Source organism: Canis aureus, chromosome 22 (genome assembly GCF_053574225.1).
Source record: "Canis aureus isolate CA01 chromosome 22, VMU_Caureus_v.1.0, whole genome shotgun sequence".
Classification (NCBI taxonomy): domain Eukaryota; kingdom Metazoa; phylum Chordata; class Mammalia; order Carnivora; family Canidae; genus Canis; species Canis aureus.
Genome location: NC_135632.1, coordinates 30,264,776 through 30,281,976, shown reverse-complemented (window position 1 = coordinate 30,281,976; position 17,201 = coordinate 30,264,776). Strand labels below are relative to the sequence as shown.

The following is a 17,201-nucleotide window of genomic DNA, read 5'->3' as shown; positions in this document are numbered from 1 at the left end:
AGCTTTCTGTAGTAATGTTAGCATACTTATATAAAAATCAAGCAGAAAGGAATATTGAAAGAACCTTAATGGAAGCCATTACACAGACAACCTACACTCTCAGAATATTTATAAGTAAAAGAAAAATATTCAATTTCCTCATTTTTTTAAATTTATACATGAGAGTCAGGCAGAGACATAGGCAAGAAGCAGGCTAATATGGGACTTGATCCCAGGACCCCAGGATCACGACCTTAGCCAAAGGCAGATGTTCAACCACCGAGCTACTTAGGTGTCCCTCTATTTCCTCATTTAAGAAATGAAAACCAGTCAGACAACTTTGTCCTGAGGAAACTTGAGAAGTCACTGATGGCTTACTGGGACATACTTTTGGAATCCTTGTGTTCATCCTCCTTCTTTTCTTGTGATTCTTCTTCAATATTTCCCCTACCTCACCTGGAACACTTCCATGACAGTGTCCATCCAAATACATGAGCATTCTCTGGCAATATGCATTTTAGAGTGGTCTTTACTGTATTTCAAAGATGGTATTAGGTCTTTAGGGGAAAAAAAATAAGGTATTATAAGCTGAATTTTCAGGCAACAAGTGCTACCCCTACTATGTCACTTGGTCATATACATTCTGTTATGTAGGCACTGGTTAGTATATGTGGAATAGTGATTATTTCTTTTCAGTATTATCATTTCAGAACTGCTTGATTACACTGGAGATGGTAACTTGCTCCCTTTTATAGTAAGAGGCTCAACTTTATATTCTTAATTCATAGTTGCTGCCTTTTATACAAAACTCTTCAGAAACATGGGTCATTAGATTTTCTTACAACTAAAACTTAGAGAGAATAATACTTGGCACATAGTTAATAATGTGTAGGGATACCAAACATATACTTGTCAGAGAAAGCACTCTTCTCAGTTGAACAGATAATTTTCAGCATGCAAAACCACTCTAACAAACTGAGGTGGGTAAATTGGCCATTTCAGGGCAGCTTGGCTGCTCTTGATGTATACAATACAGAACAATGTCATAATAACACTGCGTTTATTTCTATAATTCCTGTGCAGTATAAAGGAAGTCTCCTAGGTGCTAAATAAGATTAACAGCAGTGAAAAAGTTGTTGTACAATAAACTCACAAATAATTAATCCATTCCAAGGGGATTTATAATACACCCTTTTGTGTGGAAATAGCACAACACAACAAAACACCTTAAGTTAGTGTGCATATATATAAATATTTATATATATAAATACTTAAATTATATATTTACATATACATAAATACATAGTTTAAAAGACCAGAAAAGGAAGTTGACTGGGATAGCAATTTGTCTTCTCATAGCCAGGAGGTCCCATTTCTCTTTAACAATAGGACAGATAAAGTCTTCTTGATTGATTTTTTTCTGTGGCTTGAGCTATGGTTCTGATGCTCTTTGCTGAGCATTCAAAGCCAGATTAGGATTCCAGATAAACCATGGTCTGTTATAATTAAGACCAGTAGGCAGTTTTAGGAGTTCCTTTAAAATAAATTACAGTGTATTTTCTCCATGAAGAGAATCAGGCAGCTAGGGCACAATGAGAAAGAGAATGAAAAGTAAAGGAAACGGGAAAATGCATTGGATGGTACCATTGATTGTTACCAAAAATTAATTTGTTCTTTTTCATGAACCTTTTCATCAGGAGAATCTCCATCAAGTGCAACATGATGTTTCCAATGAATGTCCTCAAGGCAACAGGAGTAAAAATTCACTCTGTGTCGCAGCAAATGCTAACCCTGAAATTGAACAGAAGAGATCAATTCAAGTCCAAACAATAACATTTAAACAAGTAATAAGAACGACTCCAGATCAAGGGATAATATAATTAAAAGTCAGCCTCTTGAGAACTGAAAAGGTTGGGGGTTAAAAAAAAAATCCAGTTTCAATAAAAAGAAACTTGTTGAAAAATGTAATCATATTTCAAAATAACTCATTTTTAGAGTAAAATATATTTTTTTACACATTCAATTCAGAATGGGATATTGAGCCTGAGTGTACAGAAGACAGGGCTGCTTTAGAGTGTTTTCATCATAATTGCTTTGATTTTCTTTGTTACAATTACTTGCAAGATCTCAGAGGGCAGATGATGGTTATTTCCATTTTTTTCAGAGAAAGAAGTGGACATAGAGACATTCAGGAATATATATCCAGGTAGTAGAGATAGAAACATTGGTTTTGTGAGTCCTTATCAAACATGGGTTCCTGAAAAGCCTTTTTTTAAAAAGCAAATGACAATCTAACAATATTTTCATGAAATGCTTTCTAATTTAAAGTTTAATTTAAATAATACATAATTTCTATACTTTTGCCCTTAGTTTTGAGATTTAAGGTTGACATGTTTCTGATTAATAAATGGATCACCTAGAGTGAATGTCTATAATATTTTAAAAGGTTTTTTTTTCGGTTGTAATTTTGAAATAATTTTAGACTTTAAAAGAATTATAAAAATAGAACAGGGATGCCTGGGTGGCTCAGCAATTAAGCAGCTGCGTTTGGCTCAGGGCGTGATCCTGGAGTCCCTGGATCTAGTCCCACATGGGGCTTCCTATATGGAGCCTGCTTCTCCCTTGGCCTATGTCTCTGCTTCTCTCTCCCTATGTCTCTCATGAATAAATAAATAAAATGTTTTTAAAAATAGTACAAAGAATCCCTTATGCACTTTACCCAGATTCTTCAATATATAACTAGAATTCACTGATCAAAATCAGGAACTTAACATTAATACAATATTAATTTTTAAATCTATAGACCAATTTTGCTAATTTTGCTAATTGACCCACCAATGTTCTTGTATGGATGGGGGTTCATTTTGTTGCCATGGATTCTTATTTTCCTTTAATCTGAAAAGGTTCTTTCATTGACCTTTGTCTTGCATAAACTTGATATTTCTCAAGAGTACTGGAGAGTTAATTTGTAAAATGTTTCTTGACTTAGTCTGATGTTTCTTCATGACTATGTTTTTAGTAAGAAAATCATAGAAATTATGCTGTGCCTTCTCATGGGATCATGTTTATTTCATGCTCATAATGTCCATATGTCTTATTACTGGTGAAGTTAAGGTCATATCTGTCAGATTTCTCCACTCTAAATTACTATTTTTCTTATTGTATTTAGTAAGTATCATGTATGGAGATGCTTTGAAATTATGTAAATATCTTATTTCTCTTCATACTGTTGTGTAGCATCAATAGATGATTCTTGACTGAAACAATTATTATACATTTTTTATTCTAAACGTATTAGGTGGAATTCTGTTCTAAGGCAGAACCATATCCTCCCTACCTTTTGTTCATTCTTTCAATTTTTTGAAATGGTATGAACTCATGGCTTCTTATTTTACTCTATGAATAATAATCTAGTATTATCATTTTCTTTCTTTCTTTCTTTCTTTCTTTCTTTCTTTCTTTCTTTCTTTTTTCTGAGATGAAGATTAATCTGTTAGAAGTGTTAGAAAAACAGGTTATAAAGGTAAATCCATGCAAGCTGGTAAAATCCCTTTTAGGGCTAAATTTCTATGCTATGGATATTCCCACACATTGGAATTCATCTGACATGCAATTTGCTACCACACCTTCCTTTGCTTGCATTATATTTATGAACCTAGAGACCATGACTGGGTTTTAAAAATAGTTTTTCTGAGCTGAAGTCTGATAATCTGCCCTTAGGCTAATCCTTGGGCTCAGCTAGACACTGCTTTGCTCTACTTCTAACCCTGCCTCAGGCTATCACCCAGAGCCCTTCACATATCCATTCCTTATATGCCCAGGGAGGCCCTAAACACAAAAAGTTCTTTTAGTTTTGTTTCTAATTTATCAAAATAATAACATCATCATTCCCCTCTCAGGAGGCCCTTCACAATGTGTAGGCTATTTGAGTTCTCCTCGTAGAGATTCTGAGACCAGGATTCATTTGTATATTTGAGAAGTTCTGATAACACAGGTAGAAATGTGATGAACAGAATGGAAAGCAGCCAGTGGAACATGTGCTATTAAGCAGGCTGACACACATCAGCACATAGACAGTGAAGTTTTCCAGGTTTCAGTGGGGGAAAAAGTCAGCATCTGCAAAGTTCCAAATACTGGCATTTGGGTATTGGTTAGAGACACTGAAAGATGCTAGAGTTATGGATAGGGCAAAGATGATGTCTGCTATCCAAGCCCTTTTGCATATTTTATTTTAATGCTCAAAAAGAATCATGCCACATAGGTAGAATAGATGTCATTTTCATTTTATAAATCAAGAAGCTGAGATTTGGAGAACCTGAGTTACAACTTTAAGGTGACATACTATAATGTATGTACGTGAAGGATAGGGCTAGACAATCGCAGAGTGCAGGATAAATATACAGAATCTTCACTTCCCTTTTCTGGAACAGGGAGTTGCTAGTAGTAGGTTGACCCTGACAAGGAAGAGATTTGCTCCTTAGCTTTCTAAAGCGGACCCTGGGACCTCACAGCCACAGGAAGTCTTCAGACTTACTCCAAAGTGCAAAATGGCATGAACCATCCCCATTCTCAGTGATTTACATTTTGCTGCTCTGCTCAATGGATACCACTGAGTAATGACCTATATTTTATTTCTTACTGACTTACCTGCGCATTAGGCAGTTTCTATTAAAGTCCTAATGTACTAAAGCAAATGGCTGATCAGGAGATGGGCACATACAGCCCCAAAGTTTCCTTAGAGTCAACCACCATGAGTCAGTCAAGCTAATGCCTTGAATGTAAAGAATAGGAAATGTCTGAGCTAATTCAGCCCTAGAAACACAGGAAGTGTTCCATTTTTTTAATAGACATAAATGCAATTATAAATCTAAAAAAACAAGAATTGTTGAACAGCCAGATATTAATTAATTCATTTATTTACTCAGCTTAGTGATATAATTACTTATATAGAATTTATTTATTGATTCCTATTATGTGCCTAACTTTATGCTAAGCACCACCACTATAGAAATACATGTCACTGTCCCTGCTTTTATGGCACACACACTCTTAGGAAAGTATGGAATGCAAGGAACTTCCTGAAAATTGGAAACATTTGTTATGCAAAATGATGTAGTGTACAATAGAATAAGGGATGGTAGAAAATGAAACTGGGTCCAGATGGTCAAGGGCCTTTAATGTGATGATAGAGATTTTGAATTGTTTTAGGTAACAAGGAGTCACTGGATTTTACTTTAAAGCAGTGGGAAGACTTACAAACAATATCAAGAAAGTGAAGAAAATTACTTCTCCCTCAAACAATTAGGCAATCTGGTTCTTAAACACTACTCTTTCCTTCAAAGAAATGCCATGCTATTAAAAATGACCTCAAAATTATGTGGGCCATTTGGTCACATTTTTTGAGTAAATTTACCGTGTTTGTTTTCTTAGCACATCCTTTGCTTATTGATATTTTATCCATGATGCCGATCCACCTGCAGAGAGCATTGAAAAACATGTAGATAAATGCAGGGAATATTTTAGGCTATAGATCTTTGTATTGCTTTGTCTCTTGCAGATATTTTTTTTTTCAAAAGAAATTTCTGAGTATGTCCCTGCAGAATAATTCTCTTATTGGCTCAGTGAAGCAATGAAAAATAGGAGATGAGAATGTCCAAGAAGAATATCAACACCAATAACATATAATTATTGAGGTTTTGTTATGTTCCAGGCACTATGCCAGGCACTGCAGGTGGAATTGTAACACGGGTAGATTCATTCCCATCTGACAATTGGGTAAATGGGAAAGCAGAGCTGAATCATGGAGAGAGCAGGAGATTTGGAGACAGAGACGTGAATGCCACATTAACACTAGAAAAAGTGCCTCACTTCTTTGTCTTGATTTATTGTTTATAAATTAAGATAGTCTACTTACATACTTATTGTATATAAATAAGATAACCTGCTTTTTATTTATTTCTTAAATTCAATTAGCCAACATCAAGTACATTTTTAGTTTCAGATGTAGTGTGCAATGATTTTTCAGTTACTTATAACATCCAGTGTTCATCACATCATGTGCCCTCCTTAATGCCCATCACCAAATTACCCCATCCCCCCACCCACCTCCCCTGCAGCAACCTTAGTTTGCTTCCTATAGTTAAGAGTCTCTCGTGGTTTTTCTACCTCTCTGATGACTTTTTATAACTCTCAGGCCCCATCAATCTCTTCCTACTGACCCTGCTCTATTCAAGTATTTATTTATTCTTTAAAATTTATGACATGTTTCTATATTTATTTACTTCTCCTCGCATTAAGATACAATTTTCATCAGGGCAGAAATGTTATCAGTCTTGGCTACTGTGGTAGATAGAAAAATGCTCCCTCAAAAATGTCCATATTCTAATCTCTAGAAACTGAATATTTTATTTTATTTTATTTTATTTTATTTTTTTCTGAATATTTTATATGATATGGTGAAGGGGATTAAGGTCGCAGATTGAACTAAGTTTACTAATCATCTGATATTAAGATAAGGAAAATGCTGGGATTATCCAGGTGTTCAGATACAAGACCATAGTGGTAGCAGTGTAAAGATGCAGCTCAGCATTGCTGACTTTATAAATCAAAATATGAGTCCACAAACCATGGAATGTGGGTGACTTCTAGAAGCTGAAAATAGTAAGAAAGTAGAATATCCCCTAGAACCTCCAACAGTAACACAGACCTACTAACACTTCACTTTAGTCCAGCAAAACCCATCTTGAACATCTGAGTTCCAGAGATGTGTAATAATTTTGTACTGCTATAAGCCACTAAGTTTGTGACAATTCTGATGTTACTGCATGAAAACAAATATAAACAATACATAAATTAATGGGTGTGGGTGGACTGTAATAAAATTGTATTTACAGATACAGGCTGAATTTGGCCCATAAGCTGTACTTTGCTGTCTCCTGTTAGACTCAGTATTTTACACTTCTTTACACTTCTTCACAGAACACTGGCTGTAGCTTCTTTACCCTACTGATTGAAAAAATACATATGCATGTATAAATTTATTAGCCTCCTTCAACAATTCCATTCCTCCCCTCCCTAGGGGCTGAAGGTTTAGGTCTAGGGAACTGCTGTTATGGTGGAAGTAAATTAAATGTGCAAAGAACTAAAACACAAAAGTGAACACTCTAGAAAAGAGATTTGAACATAGGTCTTTGGGAATTTATCTAGGAAGGTAATCAATAGGGTGTTGGAGAATGTTTGGTATGTGAGTGGGGTGTGGCTGGATGTGTACAAGCTTGTTGAAAATTATATGAGCCCATAAAGGCTTGGAGCCCAGAAAACATGTGATATACAAGTAAGGAAGGAGAGAATAGGGGTGAATGTGCAGACTACATGAAAGGGTGGGAGGTTAAAATGCTCTCAGAATGTAATCTGCAAATTAGGTCTTCAAGAGCCTTAAGCGTTAAGTCTAAGACCTATGTTTTTGGAATCAGTAATTTCTTGCTACCACATAAATCTTAGGATACTCTATTAATTTGCACCATAAGACATTTCTCAATGTTCAACTTGCTGAGAAAATGCTTGATATTGCTTTCAAGATACGGGGTCCTTCTGTTTTTTAGATTTTTTTTTTATTTTGTTATGTTTTGGCTTATTACACTCTGGAAAAATGTGTTCATAAACTCCAAGACCTTTTAAGATATCAAATGCATTTTTAAAAATTGATGAATAATAATGAAAATGACCTAGGAGTTTCCTCACTCTATCTTTCTGCCAGCTTATTGTTGTCCGTATTAATATACTTTGCTATATCTTACCTACTCTGGTTTAAAAATCCACTAGGGATGAAACTATTGAAATAATTTACAGTTTCTTCCCTTGATAAGTTATCACACTGCTCAGATCAATTTCTGTTATTTTCAGAGTAAACTTCTTTTCTTAAGGCCGGCCTATGATTCCTTGCTTCATTGCTAAGAAGGAGATTCCTTCCTCTCAAGCTTTATCTTTTTGTATGCTTTCCACATATAGCTTCATAGTTCATCATATTATACAGCTTCAGAATTGAATCATATTATACTAGGCAAATCCAGAAAAATAAGTATGTCTTTATATATCAGCCTTCCCTGACATCTTCCCATGATGTAGTACGTTACCAGGAAAAGCCCAAGCACATCATCAAAATATTGCCTTCCCTGTTTCTTCTCACTTGTTGGCATTTGGTACAAGAAATAGTGTTTGATGTCTAGTCACATGGCAGAAAAGTAACTATGATTTTAACAGAATTTAAAAAAAAGAAAACAAAAAACCTCAAAACAAACGAACTATATGACTTTTTCAATTTTCAGGCTAAAACCATGTTTGGGATTATGTGTGTGTTTCTGTGTTTGTGTGTTTATGTATTATGTGTGCATTCACATGTGTGAATGTAGATGAGTCATAATAGTATCCTAGGACTCTAAGTAACTGGAAGAAATTTAGAATCACATTTCATTTATAATCATATTTCTGCAGATATACATAACAGATATACAGTATGCTTAGCAAGAAGCATTATCATACACACTGTGTTTAAGAATCAGTACTTTTATTTACAAAGAATTACCTAATTTGGGGTGTACTTAGTGTTTAATAGTCCTTTGAAGAAATCAATGGAAAACAAAGTGAGAGTTTTGTAGGAAGACAGGGAATCACAGGGGAGAAAGAAGGTCAAACTAGGCAACCAAAAGGACAAAGAGTGGTATTTATGATCATCTTTAGAGCACTGATTCTCTGAGACTCAAATACTTGATTCCAACTAATTTCCCACTGTTAGAACCACATACTCTCTCTGAGTTGAATATCAATTTATGCATCTTTGGTCATGCTTCTGATTTGTTTTATCTCTATTATAGTGCATTTTTCAATGTACTATCATTCTATATATATATCTTTTATTATCCCTTCCAGGTCATTGCCATAGAACGCCAACCACATTAAAGATAACCCCATTTGTCTGATGAAAGAATCTTGGTGTTGAGTTGTTTGCCTAAGTGAAACTGTGAAAAAAAAAATTTAGCCCATTTTGCATCAATTTTTTAAGTGAAAATGTCTTGAACCCTGTATTAAGAAATTTCATAGGATCCAAATTCAAAATATATAACATACTCCTTCCCCCCATTATGTGCTAACTCACACAACAGAAGCAACTTAATAGTTTTGGTTAACTAGCTGTTTATAATTCCAAGCACCTCTTCATTCATGACTCTTTATGAGGTGGATAGTTGGAGGATTTCTTCAGCATTTTCAGTGTTAGAATTTTTCTAATATTTAATTCATAATTAAAAATAAATTTGCAAACACTGAATTTTTTTATTCCAAGCAATTTAGAAATTATACGTTTTAAGAAATATATATTAATGGAGATGCAACTGTCAACATCATTTATTTTACTTTGAAATATTCAAATAGGTATCTAGAATTATGCAAGAAATATATATTAATGGAGATGCAACTGTCAACATCATTTATTTTACTTTGAAATATTCAAATAGGTATCTAGAATTATGCTTTTATACCTTGTCTTTGTCCCTTTATGTGAGGATCCCTCTCTGAACCAGGTAGGTGTATGAAACTGCTCTGGATTTCAATTTTGGGGAAACTGGTGTTAAAGTATGTAGGAGTTTTCATTTATAATCACATTTCTGCAAATATATATAACAGATGTACAGTGAACTTTGTAGTTTTGCATGAATTTTAATAAAAATATAAGCTTTGTAAATTTGCTTGTTTTAATTATATGTTTATTATGAGACACCATTAGAAAAAAAATCCCTGCGTAGTATCTGAAACTCTGATACTGTGAAGTATCAATATATTTTCCTTATATAAAGCTGTGCAGATAATAAAAAGTTTATGCTTTTTATTTCATGGTTGTAAATAAGGAAGAAAAGTTTTACAAGTTTGTATGTTGTATGTTTCCAATAAGGAAGCTGAACATGAAGAGTCAGCACACATTTTGTTTAGAATTCACATATGCTTGTTTTTTCCATGTGATTTTTTTCTATTTTTTTTAAAAGGAAAACACTTGTCCATCAGTGCCCAGACTCAAGTAAGAAATGTTTGCAACTAGAAATCATCATCGATGTTGAGTTGTTTGCCCAAGTGAAACTATTAAAAAAAAATAGCCCCTATAAGGGGTCCTTAATTACAGCCCTTAATTTCTGCCCCAGGAGAATCATTTACAGAAATTGAATTATTTTAGAATAATTTTCTTAGAACAGTCATGTTCCTAACAGGTCAACTGCAGGTTCTGAAAGAAATCTGTATGAAAGAAATCACACACCTAAGCAAGCTTGTTTTGCTTCACCTCTAGGATCCAAGACTGTTCAGAGCACTGAAAATTCTCTGAATAAAAATTCAGAAAATTCTCTTTATAGAAATCATTTATAAAGGTTAAAGGGAGAGAGACCCACAGGGAGCTAAAGGATCAAATAAGCTTTTGCCCAGGGAGGAGAAGCATCATCATTCTGTTTGTAGATATTATTTATATATTTTTGTTATAGGTAGGTAATATGTATCTTCAATCAGTGGACAAATATATATGGACTATCTACAGTGTAAAAGACAGTGCTAGGTGCTCTGGGATGGATGGTCCATGTGGTGGGCAGAATTCTGAGATGGCCTTGAGACTCCTGCCTCTTAGTGTACACGCCTCATGCAATTCTTCTTCCTGAATGTGGGCACAATATGTAGAGAGGATGGTATATAGGTTCAGGGGATTTTGTAGGCATGATAATGTTACTAATCAATTGACTTTGAGTTAATCAAAGTTAATCAAAATTAATCCAGTAGGCCTGGGGGAAAGGGGTAGAGGGACAAAGAGAAATGGAAAAGAAATAACAACAAAAAAATTCTGTTGTCAGAAGTAGCACCAGGTATTCCAAACCTAGAAAATTCAAAGGAAGATAAAAGGACAGCTGCTGAAGAAGAAAACAAATTGGTCTTCACTGGGCTCCCACTGGGCTTTGGAAACATCAGCAGCAGGTTTAGTTTTGGAGATTTCTCAGAGTGATTCTAGAGAGAAGACAAAACTCTGCATGCTTTAATACTGACTTAACAGCCCATTTGATCCCTGCGTATGCCCACCCTGCCATCTGCAGCTGACTCCTCCGTAGCCAACACTCCTTTCAACACATGTATATTACTACCTGTCCCTGTTTCTGGTTGGTTTTACCACTGCACCTTTACAAACAGTTTTCACTCATTTTTAGTCTCCCCCATCAGTCTGGTCTGTGTCTCTGTATTTATAAGGAACTTTCATTGGATATAGTGAATATCTCTGTCATAGCATTGATCACAGTTTTGTGTTTATCCACTACCTTATCTGTTTTTCATTCTGCTATGGCTGCTGTGAGTTTCTGTAACAAGTCTTTACAATATACCTTTAGCCTATCCAATGTCTAACAAATATTAAGTGAACAAGATCTGCTTTTATGAATGAATTGGTAGGACCAAACATAGATTTTTAAAAACTGTGAATCATTACACAGTTTCCCATCCTGTTAGTGTCTCCTTCCCTAGAGTTAAGAAGACATACATTTTATGAAGATCTCTAAAGCAGATGGTACAATCTAATAGAAGTTTGGAGAATAATGGAGTTAGAACCACATGAAAGTGTCACACTTGGAAGTAGGGTCAACTTGCTGTGACTAAAGAAAATCAGAATAGAGAAAAATATTGCAAAGGCTACAGTGAAAGATTTACCAACAATGCTACAGAGGGATATGTTTTGAAGTTTTTGCAGTTTCTCTAGAATATGAAGTGTCAAGCATAAAGTACTATGAATGGTACATCAAAATTTCAGATCCTTCTATTTAAATGTAATCCTGCTGCTAGAACAGACTCTATTTTGAAATATGACAATACCTTCTGATCTCTTTTGCCTTGTTTTTCATTACGGAGTACATATTCAGGATAATAGGATGTCTCTCTTTTAGCAGCACATCTGTTCCTGCTCCATTGTCTTCACTTGAAATCATAATTTCCTCTTTGGGAATGTACAATTGGTGGCAAGTAGAGATGATTATGATGTAATAAACAGAAACGATGACTTCAGGTGGGTAATAATGGTTAAGAAACCAAGGTTTTTGCTTCCAAGTAAATTCCTCTGCTGATTGAAATGAGGAAAAAACAAAACCAAAGTCTATGTGAAGCCTGAGCAGAATGGCTTAGAATTGAACAGCCTCCCTTAGACCATCTCTGATTTGAGGCTGTCTATTCCTTATGGTTTGTGTCACAGCTGTTTTGGTTAAAAACCTTTGTTATTGTCATATATACATATAATGTGGGTGCGTGTCTGTGAATCTTAAATCAGTTTCAGTTTATTATTAGATAATATAAAGAGTAGAAACTTTCTTTGGAACAGATTTGGATGGAATCCTGACTGAAATACTTTGTTCTGTGATGTTGAGCATATTATTTAACCATTTTGAGCCTTAATGCCTGCTTCAGTAAAACTTCAGATGGAAATACCAACTTCTTTGTTCTGAAAATTTTAGATAATATTTTTAACATGCATCTTCAAATGTATGAGCCAGTATGTCTAACCATGAAAGTACTCAATATACAGTAGTTCTTATTGTTCTGTGAAAAATCATCCCCAAACATCATGTGACAGCTCAGTGTCTTTAGTTTCAAGTTTCTAGTATTTAGTATTGTGTTTGCCAGGGTTTGTCTTAGGTCCCTGAGTGCTGATTCCACATTTTGCCTTTCAATAAAAGTAATCTAGCTTATTTTCTTACCTGCTTATACCCATCTGCAAAACAGGAGCTCCTGCCTAACTTAATTTCTACAAACAAGCATTTTGAAAGCTTGAAAAAACTGATGAACTCTTCTTAAATAAAAATTCTTATGGAGACCTAATTTTGACTAACTTTATAAATACATAATTATTTATATTTATAAAGTTATATTTATTATGTTCTTTAAATATATACACACACATAAGATGTAGAGTCTTTGTGCTTAAAGCTATTTATAATTATAAATAACAGCAAAAATTAACAATTTAATGATAAAAATTCTACCAAATTAACCCCCCCGCTACACACACACACACACACACACACACACACATCCACTATAAACACTATCTTGACTTCTAAAATCTATACATTAATTTTGCCAGTTTCCTTTTCGATCTCAGGAAAATGGAATTTTAAAATATGTATTCTTTCGTGTCTGGTTGCCAAACATTGTTTATGAGATAGACCTAGCCGTTTTGTATCTAGGATGAATTAATTCTAATTCTAGCCATGCTAGAGTTTGATCAAGTCTCTTAGTGCAGGGGGGTGTCCTGTGCTGAGAGTTCTATAGCTCTCAAACATTAACATTCAACTGTATTCTGAGATAGGACCTTCAGGATGTAAATAGGGTAAAATGAGGTCATAAGGGCGTGGTCCTAATCTGATAGTGTTGTCCTTATAAGAGGAAGAGACTCCTGAGATCTCTTTCTCTCCTCATGAGCAAAGTGACAAAACCATATGACAGCAAAAAAGCAGCCTTTGCAAACAAGAAAGAGAGCCCTTACCAGAAAGAGTCAGCTGCTACTTTGATCTAAGGCTTCCAGTCTTCAGAACTGTGAGAAAATAAATTTCTGTTGTTTAAGTCACCCAGGCTGTAATATTTTGCTGGGCCTTTCTAGCAAGCTGGTACACCTCGCTACATTTAAAATCATGCTAGGTATCAATTTTAACATTCTGTGATAATACATTTGCATGAGTATACACACAGACACATTTTTATTTAGAAACCAAAAACAAAGAGTTTTTTTTAAAACTAAGGATGTTTACTAGATATGCTAATTCCAGTCTCCCTCTGGGACTTAAAAGATTTGTTTATAGTTAAGCAGTATTTATACTCATTTATACTAACTTCAAAAACTGAAGGCATTGCAAAAGATGAAATGTGAATTGCGTTTAATACCACTAAGTGGACCAAATCAGATGCTTTTTTTTTTTTACTTAATATTGATGCGTTTGAAAAAAAAAATATTGATGCGTTTGGATGGATTAACCATTCAAATGTAATTAATAAAAAGTATCCAGAGAATAAAAGAATAAATGTAAAATATTTAGAACAGTGCCTAGAACACAGTAGATATGCAATCTACAGTAGTGTCCTTCTACCCTTCCCTCACTGTTTATCACAGTATTACACAAATACAAATGTATATACACACATCTCCTTGCCTTTGTGGCTTTCATAACCTGTAACTATAACTTCACACAACCGTTTTCTATTTAATACAGTACCTAACAAACAGAAGTGATATGTCTCATCCTTTAAGGGATATCAACAATCAATTGAAATGATGATACATCACTATCATTATTATAAAAAGTGTAAAGTTACACCATGATAATCTATAATAGAAAATGACAGTTCAACTCTATAGTTTTTATAGTTTTTATCAAGAGCCTGAATATATTTCCTAATTCAGGCTTGTGTATGTAATTATACAGAGAATTGGGATTTATTGTACTAGTTATTTGTGACTATGGTTACCAACTGGTTCTTTGTTTTTTAGAAGTTTGGTAAATTTTCACCATTTTTTATCAGCATTTAGTCTCACCAGTTTTTCAGTTTTGAAAGGAAAGTGACAAAAGCAGCAAATTGATCCTCACTGTTTTTGCCTGATTTGCATTTTAAACATATAATGAGATAGCTGTTAACATACAACAGTACAGAAAAGCTAGCTTGCAGTAAATGTCTAAATTGGCCCATGTGGCAATGAGCAATGGGTTGAAAATAAGATTAAAAACTATCTTTCCACTGTAGAATAAAATCATTATATTTAGTTTGTAAGACTCCTTCAGGAAAGTTTGGTTTGTTTTGCTGCATCCGGAAATAATTTAGGAACCAAAAAAAAAAAAAAAAATCAATGATTTCCCTTGGGATCATATCTGACACAAATACGTAGATCATTCAAAACCTACATAATTGAATTGAATGATGTGTCATGATTCTTCTTCCTTTGATCACAAAGCTTCAGCCAATCCAGTACTTATGAGATGTATGCATCTGTCTCACTAATTTCTGTCAATTTCTACTTAGTCTTAGTTCCGGTTGCAAAAACAAAGTACCATAGACTGGATGGCTTATAAACAACAGGAGACTATTTCTCACAGTTCTTAAGGCTTACACCCAAGATCAGAATGCCAGCATGGTCGGGGGTTTGGTGGGAGCCCCCTTCCAGGTTGTAAACTGTTGTCTTCTCACTGTGTCCTCACATGGTGGAAGAGGTGGGGAAGCTCTGGAGTTTTTTTTTTTTTTTTTTTTTATAAGGGCACTAATCATTCACAAGGGCTCTGTGACTTCATGAACTAATCACTTCCCAAATGCTTTTCAGCTCCTAATACCATCTCACTAGAGATTCCACTTCAACATATGACTTTTGGGAAGACACAAATACTTCATCTATAGCAGAGTTCTTATCAAATCAACATTTATTTATTTTTAAAAATATTTTATTTATTAATTCATGATAGACACACTGAGAGAGGCAGAGACATAGGCAGAGGGAGAAGCAGGCTCCCCTTGGGGAGCCCGATGCAGGACTCGATCCTAGGACCCCAAGAGCATGACCTGAGCCACAGGCAGATGCTCAACCACTGAGCCAACCAGATGCCCTCAAATTGACATTTAAATTTTTTTCTTTCCTCTGGTCAGTGAAAAGCACTTCAAAAAGATGCTTTTAGATAAACATTGTTTAAGTAAAATTAGACACACCCTGTAATGAAATTAAATATAAAATCTAGTTAAGAGATCAAGGAACTGATAGTTCCATGATGTCTCAAATGCGGCAGGGAAGATCTACTCTTTTACACCTCTCCCACTTTTAGTTTCTCCCAAATAAAGATGCAGCTCATTTTATTTTTTTTTTTATTTTTTTTTTTAACTATCTATTTATTTATGATAGTCACAGAGAGAGAGAGAGAGGCAGAGACACAGGCAGAGGGAGAAGCAGGCTCCATGCACCGGGAGCCCGACGTGGGATTCGATCCCGGGTCTCCAGGATCACGCCCTGGGCCAAAGGCAGGCGCTAAACCGCTGCGCCACCCAGGGATCCCTGCAGCTCATTTTATTGAATTGCATCTTGGAACTCTTATTAAATCATTTGACCAATAGGAAAGACAACTGTGCATTAAAAGGTCAGGCACATAGACATGGATGTTATTCTCTCTTTCTTCTGGTCCCTTACATGCCAAAGCAGGAAGCTATTCTAGGGCCTACTATGAGGGAAGTTTTAGAGATCACTCTTAAGCTCAGATTTTGCCTCTTCTATTTATGCTGCAAGATCAGTTAAGACAGCCTATGCTGTCTGTATATCTTGAAATATTTCTGTTCCTCAGTGTACTGTGGCTTGGTAATCAATCAGCTTCTGAAAACTGGCTTACAGCAAAATTTAGACAAGAGGAGGAAGACACCCTTGAAGGCTTTGGGTTATATCACTAATTCCAGATCACTTTTCCAGACTGCCATGCACTGCAGTTATGAGCACAAGCCCAGTCAAAATAAAATCTGCCCGTAATTCCTATTTGTGATTGTTTTTTTGTTTAAAAATTTCCTTTGGGATTTTCAAGGGCAGGCATGGATATGTTTGGGGCACAATTTGACATCCTGAGTCTCATGATCATAACAAAGTATTAATATCATGAATACATTGAGTATTACATTTGACTCAGGATTAAATATAAATGTAGTGCTTATATATATTTATATATGTATGTATTATATTTATGTATATGTTATATATATGCAATATATATGTATTTTATATATGTGTGCATGAGTGTGGGTATGTATATACACATCCTGCTTCAAGCACTAATTTCAGGCACATTTGTCATAGACTACTGTTGGAATTTTCTACATTGATCTTTAGAAACAATACTGATTTCTCTATAATACAGATTTGAAATATTTGCTAGTGGCATTATGGAATAAAAACTAGGCCTGGACAACTGGGTCCTGGTTTGTAATTTGTTGGTAACTCCCCAAACAACTCAACATTTCCATTTATAAAAGGGAACAGATCTTTGCTCAGATACTTTATTGGACTGTAGTATCTTCAGTCAATCTTTCATCCACTCAATAACTACATTTACTGAGTGTTACAATGTGACATAAATATTCTAAACTAGTGGTTCAGGAAATAAATGTATAAAAAAATCTCCACTTGCAGAAGGCCTAAATACTTGTGA

General features: G+C 34.8%; 1 long non-coding RNA gene across 1 annotated transcript; it reads right to left on the bottom strand.

Moving 5' to 3' along the window:
- Positions 1-1,514: 1,514 nt before the first annotated feature.
- LOC144293976 (uncharacterized) lies at positions 1,515-12,211 on the bottom strand. Its single transcript, XR_013361331.1, has 2 exons — positions 11,863-12,211; positions 1,515-1,770 (listed from the first exon to the last, which is right to left on the bottom strand). It is a non-coding gene; the product is annotated as an uncharacterized LOC144293976 (long non-coding RNA).
- Positions 12,212-17,201: the final 4,990 nt, after the last annotated feature.